Below are 23,185 nucleotides of genomic sequence, written 5' to 3' on the forward strand. Positions count from 1 at the left end.
GAAAACTTTATATTCTTCTCTAGTGTATAAGTTCTCAGTAAAACATACACCACTGAAGCCTTACAGAATTGGCTGTAGGAGGGCAGGCTGGAAGTTGAGCAGCCACCAAAGCTGAATCCCTTAGGAAGAGTCAGAAATAAGGCAAACACTTCCTGGAATATTCTCCAAGTTACTTCTGGCTCGATGTTTTCCTTTGTTTTTATAATTTGTCGTGGCTTTTTCTTCCATTAATTTCTCTAGATGATTTTTGAACCCATATAAAGAATCACCATCCCAGGATATTTATATATTCTGTGGAGAAGTACCTCCTTTTGCTTCTCTTAGACTTGCCTTATATTTTTCTGGTTGTTGCCCCCTTGCTCTTGCAGTGGAAAAGAGCCAGAGCAGCTGTTCACTGCTGTTCATTAGCACTTTCTTTGTGCTACTCATGATTTTAAAAACTTCTGTCATCCTTTCATTCACCTCTTTTGCATGCTCCTCTTGAGTCTTGGTCTGTGTAATAGTTCTTTGTGTGGAAGCTGTACTTTTGAAAAGGTTTGGCACATTCTCTATTAATTTTCTGGTTTTACTATATTCTTTTCAGGCTGCAACTGAGAACTGGGCTGACACTTTCATAAAATCAGTTTCTCATAACTTAAAGATCTCTTTCTCAGTGATAAGCAGTTCAGAAACTGTTTCTGTGTATGTAAAAATCAGAAGTTTTTCCTACATGCGTTGCTTTATGTTTATCAGATTTGAAATTCGTTTGCCTTTCAGTATGACAAGAGCCTCCTGCATCTCTTCACAGCTGGCTTTCAACTTTACTGGAAAAAAAGTTTTACCTTGAAAAACTTGGTATCCTAAGAAAGCTTTGTCAGCTCACGGTTCATGCCCTTTGTGAGATCAGTTTTGGACATGCTTGGTTTGGCTACCTGGGGGAGTCCCGCAGTGACACCCTGCTGCTGTGAAAACTGCCCTGCTTTTGTCCCCTATCTTTCAAACACCTCTTTATCTGTGAGAGAACATTCCCTTGTGTCCCATGACAGCACAGTTTCTTTAAAAGTCTTTGATGAGGGACCTTGTCAGACATCTTTTGGAAATACAAATAGACTATATCAGCTCAAACTCCCTTACCCCCATGCTTGTTGTTTTCTTCAAAGAACTCTTAGCAAGGAACTTTGAGCAGCAGTAGCTTTGGGAGTCACCGCAAAAGCTGTGTTGACTTTTCCACAAAATATCATATTCATTTATATATCTAGTAATTATTATAATTTATGTCCATTTGTCCAAGAATATGGCAATTTTCTTTTTTTTTTTTTTTTTTTTTACTGTATTTTACTTTTTGCTTTAATCTTACTTATTGACTTTGGCATCTGTCTCAGATTACCATGAGTGACTTTCAGATGAAACAGTGCAGGCAGCTAAAATAAATCCTTGGTAATCTGCACTGAATTAGAGAGGCAAAAAGGAGCCATACCTGGAGAGATATAGTGGTGTATGTGTAATCAGAGGGAACTCAAAGTTAGGAGCAGACTTTGAAAATTTGACTAATGGCAGGGCAAAGCTTTGGCATAAACTATTTGTGTTGCCTTTGCATGTGCATAAGTCACATGTATAAGCCGTCCTCCTCCCCCTGCGCTTCTCCTCTCTTTGGGTGGGAAAGAAGCGACATAAAGAATAACCTGCAAGATGTAGTTAGGATAAAGTGTAATCCTTCTAAATAATGACAAAATAGTAGGATAGTTGCAGACCTGGGAGTAGACATTCACATCTGTGCAAGTGTAGCTACCCTGGCTATGCAGTAACGCCACATGGGTTACCTTTCTGCTGTGTCTACCACAAGGATCTGTAGTTGTGTAACTGCACACATGGATCAATGACTTTTTTAAAGAAGTCGCTCTTTTCCTGATTTATAGTAAGTGCATCCAATATAAAACCATGTGGGTCTAAATCATGTGCATGGTTACTAGCTATTAGTATTATTAGTATTATTAGTATTCCTATTAGCATAGGAATAGGTGATATTGTAAGATAAGGTGAGTAGAAGAATCTATCCCAGCAATTGCACTGTGGACAGTAGGATGGTGCAAATCAGAGTGGCTCTTCCTTTGGAAGGAAGATCTCAGATGCAGTAATTCTGCAGAGTTGGGAAATAAAGATAATCAGGTTTGCGAAGAACAATTTTATCTTTGTAGAAAATACAGCATGTTTCTCTCTTCATGGAAGATAATTTTTAAAGTAATTTATTATGTCCAATTAAAACTTAGATGTAGAAATTAGCTTATCAGCATTTAAAAAGTAGAGAGAACTATATAAGAAGTGGGTGATACAGCCTGTCCCTGAGGCTGTCTTACCTGCTTCTTAAACTGTTGAAATGGTGAAGCTACACTTGAAGCTTCTGAAAGAGTATTTGAAACTTATGATTACAATGATCAGTAAGTATCACCTGAACGCACCGTTTCCAGTGGCAGCTCTGAACTATCCACTGAAATCCCCACTCCTATTCCATCAGCCTGCAGGGAGGTTTGGTCTTTCAAATGAGCTTCAGCTGATTTAGGGCCCCCAAATGCAAGGTTGTTTCCCTAAATTCATTTCCTGCTTCCCAACATGCAGGTGGTTCTCTTGACCCTTAATCCAAGTTGCTTCAGTCCTAGAACAGCCATTTGGCAGTGAGCAGATGTACCTCCCCTTTTGTGTTCTTCAGCTAAGAAAAAAATTTTCATTTTTCATTTTTTGAGCTGGCAAAACCTCTTGTACTGCATAAATATCAGAGACTAAAACCTACCTTTCTTTCCTTCTAGAAGTACGAATTACAGTGATGGTTTCCGTGTTTAAAATGAAATCTGTTTGTATCACAGCTCCAACTCTGAGTGTGTGTGAGCAAGCATGTTACTGATTTTTCTACGGTCTTTGATAAGACTGCAGGGGTTTGTTTGTTTGTTTTCTTTTAAGCCTTAAAAACTATTTCCTAGCAAGAGATGTAACTTGAATTGGTACTTTATCCTTCTCCTGTGCCTTTTGTGAGTGTGTGTGTTTTGGATCAATATGTTTGTAAGCTCACACTTACACTCTTGGTCCGACTCGGAAAGAAACAGAACTCTTCCACTCACATCAAAGCCGAGTGACTGTAAATCAGTACAGAGGTGCCTGGCAGCAAGGATAAGTGCTACATACTGCAATGAAAAGGTTACTCATCTTGACTACTAATGTATCAAGTTATGTCTGCCACAGCTACTCCCTGTATGATACATGCATCAGTTAAATTAATTCGAACCTGACTTTTGCATCCTGACAACAAGGCAGAGTGGTTCCCAAAATCCATCCACAGCATTCAAATCCTCCCAGAGCAGAAGGGGAACGCAGGCAGATACTGAAGCATTTATTTACAATACAGAGAAACTAGTGGGAAATCTTGCATCCATAGATGCAAGGTTTGCTGTTAGGGCATTGAAAACAGGAAAAACACGAAGATCGCTAAATAGTATCTCAGCTATTTCTTCGACGTTAGGAGAATTTTAAAGTAGATATACTTGTAATATATAACCTTGAGGTTTATCTGGCTGTTTATTAGTTACAGCAAGCTGTTGTTATTTCTTTTATATTCTGAACTGACACGGGATGACAGCTATGAACAGCATGCATTAGGTCTGGTACGGGAGGGGACTGCGACCTCCAGGGAGCACATAGGCACAGGCTTCTGCTTAAAGACTTGAGCAGATCTACTGAGCCCTCCGGGTTTGTGCATTACCTTTGGCTCCAGGCAGCATGGCTCAATGTCTGGGATCCCAGCAGGCATGAGTTCACTGGGGTTAGCTATGTGTGTAATGGTTTGCTGAAGCGGGACCTACAGAACCAGTGAGTCCCTTCAAGTCCATGGAATTGCCTTGGTATTAAAATGGAGCAAATAAGAGACTACCATCTTTGGACACCTCAAGGTGAAAAGTTTGTTATGTATGATGTAGTTTTCACATCCCTAATCCAGAGATCATAATTGTCTTGGTGATGGGCGTTTTTTTCCACAAAGGCTGTAAAGAGTGCTTATTTGTAGTCAGAACAAATGATCTGAGCACATCTAGAAATGCAGATAGTGGTTTCAGTCTTCTGCTCTCTTCCTTTCATCATACTCCCATGACTACAATGTAAGGCCTAATAGTTATTTTTAGACAATGTTTGCTCCTAATTTTGAGTCCTTGCTGAGCTTTAATGAACTTAGCTGTGTGATCCCTCCAAGAGACAAGTAAATATATGCAATTTCCCCTTTGCACACAGACAAGAAGTTAGATGTCAAAAGGTGTAAGGACTGTTGATATCACTGGCTCTCAGGCTGTATTTTTGTGAGCCTCAGCTCTGGTATCATCCCTTACCCCATTTTGGGGGTGGATCTGCAGCGAAACTCTAGTGAAAGCCTTATACCATGGGTTTGGGAGATGTGATATCATCTTAATGCTGGTCACCTTTGCATGTTTACTCCTCTGGTTTCATTTAACATCATCCACATCATTAGTCTGACCAGGCTGGATTTAGGTCTGGTTTGTTTTCTTTTTCCTTTCCATTAATTTTTATGACAGGAGCATTCATGCATTCTCCCCCTAGGGGAAAAAGGAAAATAAAAATTTGATGGAACTAAGGAGAGCCCATGTATGCTTTAAAGAAGAAAAGCTTCATATCTCAGAAATAAAATACCTTCAGTTAAAGGAATGTCATTGCCTAAGAGTAATTAAATTATGTTGATGTTCTAAGAGTCCTGTGTGTATATTTATACACATACACAGATTTTATCTCTATAAAAAATAGGAAGCCAAACTCTACTATTTGTATGCGTGCATCTATTGCATGTATTTTATGCATAGCATAGATAATATAAAGCATTTATTTACATATGCGCACACAGAGCTTTGGGCTCTAATCTTTCTTTATCTGTAGAATCATGTAATACAAAGGAAAATTAGCAGATTTATAAAATAAAATATAAGGACATTGATCTTGTAGGAAATTCCTCCAGGAAATTCCCACTGGCATGAATGAGAAGCCTAGCCCAGAGGACTTCTCCGGCTCTTGGTCAGGAACTGCAGCTCACATTGGCCTTGTTGTGGCACAACTGCAATGCTAGCGAAGAAATTTAAACACAATCACAGGTAGATAGTTCAGATTTAGCATCAACAAGCATGGATCAGAGCACTTACAAATGTGACCTCTTCCAGGAGATTTTATAGTCCCGGTCTTTCCAGGAGCTGAACCTTGTGCAGGGGGTGCTGTCATCTGTTGCATTTATTTTTTGCTCTGGTTGCATATCTTCAAAGCACAAGATGTGCTATACATAGGTACATTTGTGTGATGAGCTGAAGAGTCTGATGAAGCTGAAGTGATCCTCTACACAAGCAGGGGAAATTGAGGGAGCTTCTCGTAGTTTTTTTTCTAATAAAAACTAGTTAGATGCTTGCTTCTAAAATAAAAATTTCTATCTCTCCTTAATCTGCTCTCTCATCTTCCCTTCCTTAATGTGATTGATTGCTGCATTCTGAAAACAGCAACAGAGATCCTTGGCAGCTTGAGATTTTGAATTGTGCTGTAGCGGCAGGAACAGTTGGCAAGGGTTTCTGAAAGGTTAATCCACTGAGGATTTATGGGTTTGTGTTAGAGAGAGTGCAAACACTATTTGTGTTGTCATGCTATAAAACTATAATCTGACATTGATGGTTATTTTGATTTTGCTTATATTTCAATGAATGGGAATTACATAATGGCAAGTTTCCTGTGTGGATCTTAGTGGCTTAGAAAATTCAGCGAAACCCTTTCTGCCAAGGGTAAGGAGGCAGAGAGGCTCTCAAGGTCAAACAGCAAGCAGAGGCTGGAGACTGCGTGCTAGCTTTCAGCATCCATTGCTCTGCTCTCTGATGCACATTTTCAGCTTTTTCTGCCCCCTCTCCCAAGGCCACGAACTATTATTTCACCTGGCCAGAACCAGGGAAACCCATTTCAGATATGTTTTCTTCCTTTGATCTCTCTAAGTTTATTAACAAGGCTTCGTTCAGCCATCCCATTCTTAAAAGGCCTGGCATGTTTTGCAGGGTACATATTAGTTCCTTCACTTAAATCCCACACCTTCTGTTGCAGACTTCAAGTTTCAGGGAACTGAGGGTCAAAGTCAGGAGTGTTTTCAGCAGGTGATGTGATACTAAAAAACAAACAAGCAAGCACCTTAATATAAGGAATTTGTTTCCCTCATTATTATCATTTAGAGGAATCCTTTGCATTAGGGTATCACCGGTGCCAGGAGCATGAGTCAACACAGAATTGGACATTTATATAAATGTCAAGAATGTATGGCGTAAATGTAACTTCAAAGAAATTTAAATGTCCAGGAATCTGTGGACAATGGCTGCTAACTAGTGAACCCGGAAGCCTCTAACCATGTATCACAATTATTATATTTTTAACACATTACTGAACAAAGTAGATGGGTGTTCTGTCCACAGTGTGTCAGACAAGAAGGGGCTCCAGAAAGTAAGTGAGAGGTCAGAGATGTCAAGGAAAAAGAGAGGGGTTGGGCAGAAATTACTTTTCTGTGATAATAAAGAAGTTCCTTTCAAACTTCAGCCTGAAGTCTGGACTGGTTCTTATTTAGTTTGTACCAAGTCTGCTTATTTCTAATTAAGAGCATTACTTGGCTGTAAGGCCAGTGGGGATGTTTTTCAAATCTGTGCTTGAAGTTTAAGTTGAATAGCTTATCTCTGGGGAAGAAGGAGGGCAAATACAAAACTCAGCGAACCTAATGTGACAGATAATAAAGGCAACGTGCAAGATAACAGTATTAAAACTTGGTAGTTTAGTATCAGTAAGAAGGTTCTGGTCATTTTGTAGGAAAACAAAAGCTAAAAGTTCAGCTTCTGATCATAGCTTCCCGTGTTTTGCCTGTAAGGGACTAATTCACATCTGTGCAGCTTAACTGTGAGGAACTTAACAGACTACACTACTTGTACACATTCAGATTTCAGTGCAGCTCCCACCTCTTGAGAAGCAAATTTCTATGAACATACACACATCTTTGAGGGACTTCAGTCTTTCCTGCAAGGCCACGAGGCAATACTGCATTCAGCTGCATATTTTTGTTGCTGGTCACATTTCTTTCTAACTCAAATTCTCAGAACAGTGCCCTTCAAATTAGCTGTGATACTGGAATATTAATATTAGTATATTAAAGCTTAATATATGTGATCTAGAGCTATGAATTGGGTATGTATTCTCAATGTTTCATCTCCACAAGGTTAAACACTATAATCTTCTACATTCAACTGGGAAATACTGGACAATTGCTTTACTTTTGACATAATGCGCTGTCTTTCATAGCAAAGCAAGTTCTCTAGGTCTCATCTGTTCATCACATACTACCACTTGAATATCAGGCAAAGTACATGTTGTTTTCTTCCCCCATACTTCAGAAGCAAAGTGTTTATTGTCATCTTAAAAGTGGATGTGGACAGGAAGTGCTACAGTGGTGAAAGATGATAAGAATTGTTGTATCATTGACCCCGTAAAGAAAATAGAAGAGAATTTTATGGAAAAGCAATGGGGGCTGAGGAGGAGCTGGGCGAGAAGTCCATTTCCTTCATGGCTCTGAGAAAGGAGTTAAAATAATATTTGGAGAGCAGTCACTATTAGCATTTGGATATTTGACGGTTACCACAGAAATGCCATCTTCTAAGCATACGGAACAATTGCAGCCTACTGGGTTGATATGTTGGCAAACATTGACTTCTTAATGGCAACTGCTGTGCAAGTGACAAAAATGTTTCTGTGCCTTCTGGTGTGAGGAAACTGTTGAAGCAACAGACTCTTGGCATGGCTCAGTGTGTCTGTAGGAGCCGCTCCTGCACTTAGCAGAAATGGAGGTGGCTGGGGAGCAAAAAACGTCTGCCACCCAGAGTGAAACTCATGGTTTCCTCAGCGGGGAACAGTACGTTGCAGAGGTATGGACTCTGGGTCCATCGCTGGGACTGTAATCCGTATAAAACAAGCACAGTAAGTGTAACCTCACACCTTAACCTGTTTCACTGTGCTGAGTGTGGCACCTAGTGTGTCGCTGATTTGCAAGTGCCAAAGAGGTGTCAGTTAGCATTCCAGCGTAGAAACCATCAACCACTACTTTGCTTCTGAGGCATGTCCGTTCCTCAAGCTGTTTTGAGCTTTGTCTTACCTTTCTGGCCAACTTGTTTGGCTCAGGGACTTTCAATTCCATAGAACTTCTAGTAACATAATGTTTTCTGTGATTTCTGTAGCTTTATCTTCTCCTTGTCCTCTAAGGAAGAGAAATGAGAAGTGATACTCTCATTTTTCAGATGGGGAACAGAAGCATAGAAAGACCTAATAGCCTTGTCAGAACTCAGGGAGGAAAACCATGGCAAAGTGTGTCCAAGTTTCCCAAGTTTTCAGCTATTCCAGGATTCTCATTTGCCTTCAGTGTTTGTCAGAAGTGCCTCCTTTCACCTTCATCTCCTCCTCACTTTCTTATCATCTGGAGCATCAGCTGAGTATAATTTGCTCTGGTCCACACAGCTATATCAAACCAAAGGATATTGTGGATTGCAAAATGTCACTTTCCTTTTTCCAGTTAACCTCAGAGAAGCGTCCTAGAACCTAGATACGGCTTTAAATTTTTCATACCTGAAAATCACATGACCTGCATAACTCTGTCAAATAAGAAAGATCCTTGTACCTTTAATTCTTAATTTGTTTATATAAAAAATAGAAAGAATCTAAATGTGTAAAAGGAAAAGATGGATATCTCTTATAAAGTGACGATACTCTCAAAGTGAGATAATTAGTCCCAAAGGAGTCACATCTGTAAGCAGAAAGGGCCATGTTAGTTGTCTTAAAATAGGTTTAAATGCTCATACAGAGTAGCTTGAATTTTCTAGTTTGGTTGTAAGGGACGCAATTCCCTCTAGTTCTTATTCTTGGTAGTATCATCACTTTAAAAGTGAAACTCTTAACACAGCAACAATAAAATCTGTAGAGTCCAATAATATTATTGGAGAGCAGTTATTTAGAGGTCATTTATTTTGATTTAGCTGAAATTATTTTGAGAGGCTGGATGCATCAATTAAAAATTGGAAGCTACATATAATCCTCTAGATTTAAAACTCGGGTAGAGTGAACTCTTGACCTCATTGTTTCCTGCCTCCATATGCCTCAGAGATGCTTGCAACTTAAATTGAAATTGTCCTTCTACATAATTAACTTCTGCCTGCAAAAATTTTGCACCTTTGTAGGGAAGTTCAGTAGCAGAGCTTTAATGTCATGTTGTGGTTTAATCTCAGAGAAGCAATTACTGTTGCCTAGTTACTAGTACCATTGCTAGCTCATTTTTAAACCAAAACCTAAGCTAATAGCACATAGTTTTATGTTTAAGTCTTAATAGTAGGTACAAGTGAGGGTTAAGTCTGATTTACATCTTTGAACTTTTTTATCTGAGTTGGGGTGTTTTTCTGTTTCTGTACAGGTACAGGAAATATTTTTCAATGGGCTGCAGTTCGGTATTTTTTTCTGATATGTTCTGGTAACTTCCAGGGGATTTTTGTCAGTACGATGAAGTGCTGATAACTATGAGGGTTCCAGAGCTGATAGCTCTGAGTTCAAACAAAAATTAAATGTAAAGGTTATGAAAACATATGAAACAAAGTTCATGGAAAAGACAGCTGATCGCTTTGTGAGCAGAAACTGGTGACTGCAACGCCCTGTCCTGCCAGTGGTAACTGACTCCTTTTTGGCAGACAAATTTAATAGATTTCAAAATTTTTGTAATGTGGATTTCAGCAACAGGGACAGAGGATCCACTGGTCTTGGATTGGAACAAAGGAGATATCCCATTGATTTCGTTGGAAATGTTGGCTAAGATTTATATCCTAAATGCTCTAATACTTAGTTTTAACGAAGCTAATGGTAATCTTTGACTTGAAGGGCCACTTTAGAAGCTTCAGATTTGTTCTTGCATTAATTAAAGAACATCAAGATAGCCGGTGTATATTTGACTCAAATGTTATTTTGTGTAGAAACCCTTCCTTTCAAACAGAAATATTCAATAGTTCAAATCTTGAACTGAAACTTGATCAGCAAATAGACATACTGGGAAACTTATATTACTGGTTTTGAGTGGATCATTAAATTGAGATAGACAGGCACAGTCATTCTAAGCCACTCTCATTAATTCATCTTCAACGCATATTTCATGTGCCATAGTATTCTCCCTGTTATATACTTGTCAGTCTTCCCTTATGTAAGTGAATAGGTTAACTGGGCCTTTGCTGTTTTGCTGGTTATAAGTCTCCCTGTCTTTAGGTAGAAAACTCATGAATGCTGCAGATTTATAACCAAAGTTATTCCAGTATTCTAAAACTGTAAATTATTCCTCACTTCACAACCTCTCCCCTTTCAAAGACGACAATTTTAATACTAGGGGAATAAAGTGTTTCTCTCATGAATAAGGATATAAGAAGACCATCAGTAAACTAAGAGAAAACACAAGCTCCGAGCATGGTGCCTATGATGAACAAGGCTTGAAAAGAGAGCAAATTCAGGCTTATTGCTGAAACTGAAGATGAATGACACCCTTACCCCTGATGCTGTAGAAAGAACTTTAAACTTCTCTTAAAGCTGAAATGCTAACCACGATATTTTTCCCCTGCTATAGATTTTCTTCTTTTTCCCAGCTGCAGTTATCAGGATATTTAAACTCTTGCATAGATACACAGATCCTTCTAAACAGAAAGTACTGTCCACTTGCATTTTACTTAATATTTTAAGGTTATACTACTTTTTTTCCTGGTTCCTTCAAGGGCTGGATTTAAGCATTTGAAGCTGGGACCCCAGTATTGTACCAGAGATGTATGTGCATTGCTGATATCCATGTGATGATCAGAAGCTTCTTGCATACAGTATTACGTGTATCCAAGTGCTGATAATTTATATTGTAGATGAAAAAGGTGAGCTTATAAGACAATTACACTGCAAGCTTCTCTGCAGAAAGTTTGTACATACAGTTGACTGTCTTAATTGTCCAGAAATATGCTGTCCTTAAGCACTGCAAGGAAAATACACCAAAACCCAGAATAGTTTGGAAAATGTTGAGGACATAGGATTGAGTAATTGGCCTGGAGCTCTTCTTTAGGAGGCATGCCTATCTCAGGATATGGTTTTGTCTGGAGCAGTGATCAGTTTCTTTATTGTTTTCCACTTAACCATGCAAATGAGCTTTAGTTCGGGTCTGTGCCATTAAATAAAAAAAAATTTTTAAAGAGACCTGATGTCATGATGGCTAAACACTCAAGAGTTACAGCTTTAAAATGAAACTGCAAAAAGCAGCTGGAAGGCCTTTTAGAGCAAGTTAACTGCCTGGGTGTTGCTCTGGCCCCATCTCCTCACCGCTGAGCAGACTTTTAAGCAGAGAGCCGGCAGCGTGCAGTTGCAGCACGTGGTTGATACCGCAGATGCCCACCCGTCCCAGCACTGGCAATGTAAAATTTGCTCCTGTTTTGCCCCCTCCTCCCCAGCAGCTGACTGATGATTTAAAGTTGGCATGTGAAGCACCCAGATGTCCGGCTCCAGGAGGAGTCTCTTCAGCAGAATCATCTCCTTGACAACTCATTTTTCTTTGTCTCTTTCTTGGCTTTGTCGCAGGGACCTGCCTGTGTGTCTGGTGTGGGGTTTGACTGCTGCAACTCTGCTTGATCCTCCTTGATGTATTTTATTTTCCCTTAAACTTATTAGAGGTGTTATTGCCTGCAGTATAGGTCTTGGGGAGGAAGGAGTGGGTTATGAATCATGTACCTGAAGTGAGGAGAAAGATGTTCTCCTTTCCAGAATGAATTTCTGGGCTTTTTAATGTGAGTATCTATAGAAACACGTATACTGCCACGCACGGAGTAGGTGAAATGTGCAAAAGTAACCCTGTTATCCCTGTGTATATAAAGCACAGGAGTTTTTTAACACTGCAACACCAGGCACCTGACAGCAACAGGTTCATCCAGGTGAGCAAAGAGTCCAGTTATACTGTCCTGCACAGGAGGACCCCAGGGTAGTGATACGGAGTCAGGCGAGTAGGCGCAGAGGTACCTCCAGAGGGCTTGACTCTCTAAGGTGGGTGCTTGGTACTTTCCAAAGCAATATAGTGGTTGCATGTTGTCTCAAACTGTTCACCTGAAGCTACTAATTGCATTTAGAAATTGCCATCCCATGTGACATTGTGTATTGATTGTTGACAAATTATTTCTCTCTCTGAAATCATAGCAGTCATTGTACTTTCCTCAGTTGGTAACTGTGCCTTTAATCGTCATTCTTTATTACAGATGGCCAGAACATGATCTGCACATTTATCCCTCCCATGTACTCAGCTTTGTGTGACAGTCCTACCTTACTCTACCTACCTCTGGGTGAAAGCACTTTGCGTCCAATGGCGTTGATGGGATATTGCATTCATTTCTGTGTTGCAGTGATAATTTGTATTTTAGTGCTGCTAGGAATTTATCTAGATGTGCTTAAAATTGTAGATTCCCATGACAGTGACAGTCTTTTTAATGATAGAAAATACATTCCTTCAAAGGCACATCGTATTAAAGAGCGTAAAACAGTGCACTGAAAGCCTAGTTGTATACTTTCTGTCCTAAGATTAACCCTTTTATCTGTACACAAGAAAGACAGTTCTTTTGTGTGGGAAGGTCAGACTGCCCTTCGGGTCATGGCATGCCTCTGCCTTACTTGTTCAATCTCATCTTTCACTGATGCTCCTTAGGCATCTCCTAAAGGTGCACTTGGTACACTGAAGTGTCAGGATGGTCTGTTTAGACAGAGGTAACCTAGCAAGGGAGAGCTCTCATATATTATTCCTTGTCAACATAGACACTGAGAAAGAGATTATTTACAAATTTGTGGTGTGCAAGTATGATACATCCAACCTGTGATGGATTGTGCCAGTCAGACTAGGATGCTGTGTCCTTGAGACTGAACCATGTCCTTGCCTTGATAATCATTTTGACTGCTTGTCTCTAAGCTGAACTGATTTGCATTCAGGTATTTTTTGAATCAGACAGCTAACTCCCCAGAAACAGTGGAGAGCATAAAAGTCTTTCTAATAGTCCTGTAATATCAAAGCAATGTAGTTTCCACATTTCTAAATTTCATTGGAAATACACATCCCATTGGTAAAACTGCACACTAGCTCTTCTCTCTAGGCAGTCTTTCAAGCCTTCACCATCTCTCCTTACACTGAATGCCTCATGCTTTCAGCAGAACTTCAGGAGTGTGGCGTTCCTACTTAATAGCTGGACAACTTATGATGCTCTTGCATTGCCTACAGCAGATTTACCACTTTTCGTTGCTATGCCAAAACGTGCACTTGTGTAAGTAAGCCAGTAAACCGTGATACACTCCTGAAGCCCCTCCTGTATACCCACGCTGAAGCACAGCACACGTGGGCACGTAGCATGTTTTCTGCTGTGCCTTGTGCAGCTACGGGGGGGGCACAAGGCAACTTTCTTTTGGGGAGTGCAGTCCTGCGGGGGCCGGAGGAATTACACAGGCCTGTAGAAACAAACATATTTCTCCTGGCACCGGCAGAAAGCAGATGTTAACCTGATCAATTATCGATGAGGCAGAAGGACAATATGCAAATTGTAATAGACTACAAGCAGCATCTTGTATGTGGTGAAAAATAGAAGAGGGAGCTTTGGTATATGAAACAGAAATAAAAAATGTACCGGCATATGAAGCTCTCTATGTATTTCAGGATATATTTCTGCAAAACAGCAAATGAGCCACAATTCACTATTAAAACTGAAATGCATTTTGCTGGCTTTACTCAGCCCACTAATTGCCCATGAAAATTCAGATCTGGTATTTGACACATTAATTACTCAAAAAACATTTACACTAGGGTTTGCAGAACGGAACAAAGAGAAAATGTTAACTGAGAGAACAAAAAGCTGGAAAGCGAGGGCAGGAGGATTTTAAGACGAGTCTTTTGATGCATTAATCACACGATATTCTCTAGGGCCAAATGCTGACCGCTGTAACACATTGTGGAAGTGAGCAAATGCCTGTTAGCTAGACCAAAACAGAGTGAGGAATGGCAGCTACCCAGCAGGCATGGCCACCGGTCCGCACACCCACACCACAGGTGCTCAAGTTCTGTCAGATGGAGAGGTGAATACTTGGGGGTGGGGGGGGTGGGACAGGGGGGGCAGGGCAGAAGACCTTCAGGAAGTTTCCACTCAGCCACTGCATTTATCTAGGGATGCAAGGAATAACTGATGTCATGGCACGTTGCCACCTCTGCATGACCATTTGGCACCCCTGACTGTCCTCTGCAGAGTTTTGTCTTGGTAATCTTGTCCATTTTAATGCCATCACTGGTGTCAATGCATTGCCTACAACAGAGTTACTAACACGAAGACCTTCAGGAAGTTTCCACTCAGCCACTGCATTTATCTAGGGATGCAAGGAATAACTGATGTCATGGCACGTTGCCACCTCTGCATGACCATTTGGCACCCCTGACTGTCCTCTGCAGAGTTTTGTCTTGGTAATCTTGTCCATTTTAATGCCATCACTGGTGTCAATGCATTGCCTACAACAGAGTTACTAACACACCCTAACTCTTCTGAGCTCACAGACACCAGTGTCTGAGCTCACAGAACCAATGTCATTTACATAGGAGTAAATAAGAGCTTTGGGGAGATTTGGTCTTTATGAAGCCTCTGAGGAATAAAAATGTGGTTTCTTTTCTCCCAGATTCCATTGATTGTGGCATAAAGAGTATTTATATTGTGTGCCAGAAAGGAGAAGGGAGGTTGTTTGCTGTGAGGAGAATTAAGGCATGAGTTACTATTGAAATTAGTACTCTTTATTGACTAAATCCAGTCATCTCCAATCATTACAGTTTTACAGAAATGTTAAACTACTTTAAAACTTTCATTTCCCCTTTAAAACTAAATTACTTCTGTGTTTTCTCTAGCAGTAGTGCCACCCTAAGGCAAGCAAGTTACAGTAGAGCAAACATATAAACAACAATCAAGGCATAATTACTAAATGGGAATAACACTTTCTAATGCAGCTTCTCCCAACCCAGCTCTGTGTGTACTGTAATGGAAACTCTCTCCTGCTATTTGCAATCGAGTTCTTCAAGCAGATGTCGGGTATGCTTGAGCAGTTTGGGATTGTCTGGTTCACTGATTATACAGTTCAATCCAAGACTCTTTTATTCTTTCTCTTAAATTAAGAAAAATCCTTCTTAGGGATAGACAGGAAACTCTGAATAAAATAATAAAACACATGCATAGTCCTTCTATTATCTGCAGCTTTTACTGAAAATTGAAATCTTATTTTGGATTCCAAGATTCACTTCCCTCATTTTCCTACTATTACCTAATGTTTCTGCCTCAGTCATGAGCATTAATCTAAATTATGATACGCTTTCTATGGAATGACACAACCAAATTCATCTTGGGCAAGAAAGACTGGTCCCCTAGACTCTGCTATACAAAATACGAATTTTGCTTCCATTTCAGACAGCTTTTCAAAATCTGTGGTGCATAGCCCATTAGAGCATAGGTTCTGAACTTTTTGAGATTTGTTCATCACAAATCACCCGTTCCTGTTCATCTTTTGATATTTGTCCTTAGAAAGAATTCACACTGTGTAAGATTGAAAAACTCAGAAAGCTACAGTAAAGGATCACAAATCACGTGAGCTTTCAGGTATCGCTAGATACCACAGGCTCACAGAAGTTCTCTCTAGACATATATTGAGTTAAACTTTTATTGCAGAATTCAAAAACTATCATTGCTGTAAAATAGTGAACTGAATACTTTTAGCCCCATTTATTTCTATTATTAGAGTAGCTTAAAGCCCTAATCAAACACTAGCATACATTTGGCAAGACATTGTACAATAGCAGGGGAAAAAAAATGTTCCTTTTCTCAAAGAACTTCAAATTTGCATCTTAAGGGAGAAATAGAGGAGAGTAAGAAAAAAATCTAAGCAGTAAGAGACATGCAGTGGTACCAGGGCACCAGCAGACTACAGTGGAATTTGTTTTGTTTGTGTGCTTGGTTTTGGTTCTAAGGGATATTTGGAAATACTTTCAAGAGGTAACTTTGTGAATGTTTGGAAGGCAACAGAACAGGTGATAAACTTTCGGGTAGGAGCTGACATGTTAAGAAATAACAGATTAGATATTGGGGACAGCTACTAGCATTACCAATGACACCTTTCCAGACTTTGTTAATCCAGAGGTGACCTAGTTTGACCAAATTTCCAATGCCTTTGCTCAGTCGTAGAGGATTACATGATTTAATAAGAGGTTAGTTTTCAGAGACTGAGTTTCCTAAGCCTACCTAAGCAGTCTGCAGCACTGGCTCTTGGGCTGTTTGTCTTACAACAGGAACAGACTTAGGATGGAGAGAGGGGTTTGCTGCTCCTGCTGCCTCTGCAGGATGACAAAGCAGCCAGTGGTCCTAATCTTTGTCACAGCATGTACTATAAACTGGACTTCTCTGCTGGGGGTTCAGACTTTCCAGGGCTCTTACCTAGGCAAAGTAAGCAAATTAACCATGGCTGTTTTGCCACCTCCTCATTCTGCTGCCCTCCACAGCTGCCTGCTCTGCTTACAAGAAGCACTGACCTGCCAGCTGGAAGCTCCTGTGGTCAGGAGTCATAGTGCAGGTCTGGCATCTTCAGTGCCTGTGTGGTGTGAGCTCAGTGGGTGGAGGAAAGTGTTCAGAACACTGGGAAAACCAGTATTGTGTTGAGTGCTTTTCCAGACGTGTCAAAAACTTTGCTGTTCTCAGCTGCCATTACCTCTTATTCTGGATCTGGTATGCAGGTATGGGACTGGGGAAGCCGGACATTTCTTTCTTGATCAGTATTTTTCAGCAGATGAAAAAAATAACTTCAGGTTTTTGGGATCACAATCACAGACTAACAATTCACTTAAAAAAAAAAAAAAAAAAAAAATCAAAAGCTTTGTGATCAGTTGAGCCCAGAGTCTTCAAATGCTGGGTTTCACCTTGTCAAGACAGATGGAAGGAGCTGAATATCTTGGTTCTTCAGTTTGTTCTTAAATTTCTGTCCTAAATGCAGTCAGCTATAATCACAATGCCAATACCGGTAATTTACATTAAAGTCACAAATACCCGTTTGACATTGATGGAGAAAAAGAGTGCCAGAGCCCCTCGGTGTGCCGTGCAAGAGTCCTTATGCAAAGAGGTTTCGCAGAGGCATTCCCCGATTAGGCATTGCGGTAGAGTAACTCTGACTTGACTTTCTTGCACTTCTAGTTAGAAGCGCTTTCTGTGAGAGTGGAAACGTACACCCGGCACATGCTGTATCTGTGACAGGAATGCTTCAAGCAGTAACACATTTTCAAAATAAATTAACACTCACAGAAATAAAGAACTTCAGAAAGGTATCAAATCTGCCCAGAAACGCCAAGATCTGCTCTCTTCAGAGACCACCCCCCAACCTCTGTTTGTCCTCTGAAGAAAGTTATTCAAAAGCCCTAAGACGACCTTTGGAAATACTTGGGTGTAACCCATGACAAAATAATCTTATCTTTTTTTACTTTTTCAACTTCCAGAAAATATTCTTGTTAAAAGTGAGCTTTATTTCACTGCTGAGAGTGAAGTGATTGTTTTATAAGCCTTCATCCTAACAGTATTTTATGCAACAAATGAAACCAAAGCATGTTCAAGGGCAGTAGAGGAACCCAAGCAAATGTGCAGCTGCACATAGTGAGATGTAGAGGGAGACTGCCTATAATTTATTTTGCAGTGTAATTGCTGTCTGATTGTCTCTAAGGATCTATGTGTACTTTGATCTCTACAGAGTTATTTGAGCGCCAAACCTAATGCTGCACATATATATGCAAATAGATCTAAACTTTAATGTTCAGGGGCATTGTGTCATTCACAAAATATAATGAGCCAAATTACCCTTTTTTTATAGTGTGAGGCCAAAATTCAGCAAAGCATAGCAGCACACACTTAACTTTCATTCTGAAAGCAATGACACTTGGATACAAGCTTAAAAGCTTTGCTGAATCAGACTGGACTTAAGCATTCGCTCACACTGAGATGCGCACTGACAAGAGTTTTTGTTTGCAACTTAGAATAATGTTCTGCTCAGACTAATGGAAACGACAGTATTTCTTTCCTTTCTGTCTGACAAAGAAGTATTGGGGTTGAGGGGGAAATCTAGTTTGTTCCTCAGACAAACCTGTTTTACAAAACGTCAAAATGGACTTTGCAACCCTGTAAAGCAAGTGCCAGTCTTCAGAGGTCTCAGACGCAGGGAACGGCGAGCCAATCTTGGATGTAGGGAGCAGTGAGCCAGTCACTTGAGCTGGAATGATCATGAACTTGCATTCCTTTTTGACAACAGCAGTTCTTTTTAATTAAGCTACAATATTGTCAAAGGACCTAGGGGACTAGCAGGACACATGGCAGCGGTGTGCTCTTGCGGCAGCGAAGGCCAACAGCATCCTGGGCTGTGTTAGCAGGAGTGTAGCCAGGTAGCCAGCAGGTTGAGGGAAGTGATCCTTCCCCTCTGTTTGGCACTAGTCAGGGTACATATGGAGCCACGTGTGCTGTTGTGGGTACAACAAAAGACATTAACAAAATGGAACCAGCCCAGTGGAGGGTTACTGAGGTGGGCAGGGGCTGCAGCGCACGAGGTACAAGGGGAGGCTGAGAGAGGCATTCGTTCAGCCCGGAGAAGAGGCGGGTCAGGGAAGGTTTTACTATGGTCTGCAGCTACTTAATGAGAGGGTGTGGAGTAGATTGGATGAAGCTCCTCTCAGCGGTGCACAGTGGAAGGTGAAGAGGCAACAAGCACAAGGTGGATGTGGGAAATGCTATTCAGATATACATAAGAGCTTTTTCGCCATGTAGGTGATCAACAAGGGGTCCAGGGAGGCCGTGGCCTCTCCATCCTTGGACATATCCCAAACTGGACTGAACACAGCCCTGAACAACCTGGTCTACCTGCACCTGCTTTGAGCAGGGGGTTGGACTGGAGACCTCTAGCAGTCCCTTCTGACCAAAATTATTCTGTGGAAAAACTTTTTTTTTTTTTTCCTAAAAAGCACTCCTACAGTCTCACATTTCTTTTATCTTCTTTAGCAATGTTAAATCTGCTTGAGTTGCACACATTTACCACGAGTCAGCATTTTCATCACTGTCTTTCTGTTTAAATGAAGTCTTCCGACCTGGAGCCATTTGGTGAGAGAGGAAAAATAATTATGCACCAAGCTCTTGTCGACTGCACATTTCCCGCTCATTTTTATGTACCTAGTCATAATCTAACTCGCATAAAATTTAAGCACTGCTGCATTGCTAGCATTTCCATTTTGCTTGGTGAATTTTTTTTGTTAATACTGTGCTACCAATTTACTTGAAAGAGAAGCCAGAGTCTCTTTTTACGGATAACATGTCTAAATTATTTTTTTTTATGATAACATGTCTAAATTTTGTTTTGATACTCCCAGAACCAGTAAATTGGGTGAAAAAGTCACTGGATTTTCTTTTATTATATTCCTCCCAAAGCCATGAGTTGGATTGTTATTCATCTGCTGACTTAAAAGTAATGTCACCCCCTGGAACTCCTTGTTCAGGCAAACTGAATTGTTTCTGACAAGGATTCGTCTGTGCTAGTGCTGTGCATTGAGCAGTCATTGAAAGAATATGTAGATTTAGCTACTTCTTTTAACGTAGGTGGGGTACTGAAAGCCCATCTCACCTGTGCACCTCAGAAATCCATGAGTAACTAAGGTAACCAGCCTTGATTTGTATTTGGAAAAGCTGAATGTTTGTGTGTGGTACTCGGAGAAGTGATCAGTAAATGAATGAATATAGCTACATCGGTATTCAGCGTTATTTGCTGCCATCGAGCGAAGCAAAGGAGAAAACAAAAATATGAAAATGAGAAGAGGAAGTAACGGGAGAGATGTTGGAAGGACAAAATCCTCTGAGCGGTGTAAGATGAAGGACATTTTCTTTCTATTGTTTTCTTACCTCTGCAGTTAGAACAGTTGCTATTCCTTGTTGGGCTACACTCATCAAAATAACCTCAGTGAAGACCAATTCACTTTTTAATTAAATTAAACTCATGTACATCCAAAAATGTGGAAATTTTCTCCAAAGCTATCTGGAAGGCTTTTTCTCTCAGGAGATTTTCGACTCAAATCTGTAAGCTGAAGAAATGGGGATAATTACACAAAGCCGCCCACCCACTTTGAACCCAGCCTCATCCTTCTCCTCATCTAATAAAAGACTGATGCATGCTTAACAATGAACTTCCTCTCTGTATCAGGTTGCCACTTTATTAATTCAAGTTTAGGACTGTATCTTTTTATGTGTTTGTACAATACTTACCACATTTAGATACCATTAAAAAATAATCTGTAGTCATAATATAAGCAACTTCTTTAGAACTACAAGGAAAATAGCCATTTCTCATACAATGCCTGGCAGAAGAGGTCAGCGTTTTTACTGCTGGTTTACAAAGCAAAGGAGAAAACTGAGTCAGACAGAGAAATGACTTGGCTGCCCACCAGGCAAGTCAAGAACAGAACCTAAGGCTGCACCGGTGCAGGTGTATCCAAGATTTTTCAAGTTCATTTCTAATTTTAACCACATTTGTACGTGTACAATTTGTTGAGCTGTATGTCTGTCTTCTGACTTACAGCTTCTTACTGCTAACATCAACTTTGTTAATATACCCACTGCAAAAATCAGTCAAACCGATGATTAATGGGGTAATAAAAAAGCCTCTGCAAACTCTGCATTCCTAGACAGTTAAAAAAAGAAGTCTAGAGGACTTCGTAAGTTTGTATAAGTTACCTAGTTTCCTCCTATTTCTATATCGTTACATGCATTCGATTATTTTTAGTATTGTATCCTCAGAAACCACTGGTACTCACCGGCACTCCTGCGCATCTGAGCGAGCAGCGAGGCTGGGGCCGCTGCAGTCCCCCAGCAGCTGCAGCTGTGCCGGGGTTGCGGTTAACGAGCTGCATTTGTCCGCCCCAACACTGAGGGCAGCCATGCAGGGAGGTTCTGAAAACGCAAAACCTTCTATATTTTGTTTAGCTAGATGAGAAGAATGTGGTGCTTGTAAAGATAAAGAGAGGAGCAGCAGAAAGAATCTGCAGCACTTAGGAAAATCTCTGGAATTTAAGTTGGAGAATCAAATTAATTTGTAGAGTTGGATGCAGTGTGAGAGGATCAGTTGACATCATTTTTGACACCATGAGTCTGTGTAAAGACAGGAAGAGAGGGCATCTGCATAAGGGAGCTGCTCAGACTGTGTTCTATAAATGGAGAGCACCAGGGTCTGGTCTCTTTTGCTGGCATACTCTTTTGAGTTTTTTTTAGACAGACCAGTTATGTCAACGTGTGGGTGATGGGTATGACGAGTCAGTCTGGTGAACCTGCGAGTACACAAAGTTCTCCAAGTGCTCATAGTCTCAGGTTTGGTCCCAACCTCTGTCCATTACAAACCTCTGCCGTCCCATGTGCATTCAAAAATCTAATTTCAAAGCTCTTAGCTCCAAAAACAGTCAGGGGATAGGAAATTTGCGTGCCATTTTATTAAAAGTAAGAAAATTTCTCACAAAGGGCATAGAAAATCTATGTATTTGCCATCTTTTTAGTCCTTCTGGAGCAGTTTCAAACTGTCCCCTTGGGACACAATTTAATAACCTAAAAACCTGAGTAAAACATTCACCTATTCCTCCAGGAGAACCTGTAACTTTTGGTATCCTTTTCATTACATTATTAAGGTGTCTGATGTATGATTATTTTACACATGTCAAATATTTACGACAGTTCAAACAATATTTGGACATTTTAAAATCCCTCTACCTTCCCTTTGCACAGATGTAGCTATAGCTTCCTCTGCAGAAGTAAGCTGCTGTGGTAGGAAAAAGGGCTGCTTGGGCATAAAGGTCCACTGGGTAGCCAAATTGTGCCAAAGCATATCTAAAATAATCACCACCACAGCATACAGTGATAAACTCTCTCCTTCATGCAAAAAGTACTGACTGCTGTTTGGCAATTTCAAGCAATGTGACCCCCTACTATTGCTACTTAGCTTTTTCTTTTCAGTTTTTAGTTATTAATACAGACACTTTAGTTATCAAAGATTTGACAGGAATGAAGGATTGACCTCCTGTGATTGAAGATGCAGACAATCTCAGCTTGTTAAAATAATAAATGAGTACCTGTCAAAGAGACACTCAGAGCAAATATGGCCCCTGTAGATATCTCTATTGTAGATTTTTAAAAACTCCTTCTGCTTCCTTGTATGGATATTAATTAATAATAATATTTTCTTTCATTGAGATAGATGGAACTGCTAATTACTCTTCCCCCATGAATCCCTCACTAGTACCATTTATCCTGTAATAATTAAACATCTCAAGGCAAAAAAATGGTTGGTTAGAAGTAGTTAGTAGTGATTTAAGTTCTGGTAAAGAATTGGCACATAAATTACTACAAAGACAGATGTGGTTGTTTGTAGGATCTCTCTCTCAAACAATTAGAAATAACAATGCAGGAGCAGGAGTTTTCTTGGGTACTGCTCTTCAATTTCTTTGCTCTGAACAGAGCAAAAGAACTGCCTGATGCTGGTAATGCAGCGCGCTATAAAACCCCCAAAGCTGTATAAACCCTTCCGAAGCCAGCGTTCAGCTTCAGGAGGCAGGAGCAGGTCTCATGGGTGCAGCAGGGCTCCCTGATGTGACCATCTCAGCTGGCTCTGTACCAGCACCCAGGCGGTCCTGAGCTCCGTAACCACAGTGGAGGGGTTAAGAAAATGCAAAAGATCCCAGCCGGTGTTCAAGGACGTATGATGCCTTATCCATACAGTCTCACATGAAACAGCAACACAAGTTTTTGGTATGCTTTTCTTTTCTAAACCAATTCTCATTAAACTCCATCATTCTGAAATGTCTGCTGCTACTCACCGCATCGATTTCAGCAGTGTGTGTTGCTATCAGGGGTAGCACCAAACCAGGGGCAGCTTTTGGTACAAACATCTGGTCAGCTCAGTTGTGAACTTACCACACAGAAGCAGTGTCTCACCCCATTGCTTTTTATTGCTGTCGGTGTAACAGTGCCCAGGATACCTGTACTTCAGCCAGATTATTCTAGTTTTG

The sequence above is a fragment of the Phaethon lepturus genome, unplaced genomic scaffold, assembly GCF_000687285.1.
Source record: "Phaethon lepturus isolate BGI_N335 unplaced genomic scaffold, ASM68728v1 scaffold5675, whole genome shotgun sequence".
In the NCBI taxonomy this organism is placed as follows: domain Eukaryota; kingdom Metazoa; phylum Chordata; class Aves; order Phaethontiformes; family Phaethontidae; genus Phaethon; species Phaethon lepturus.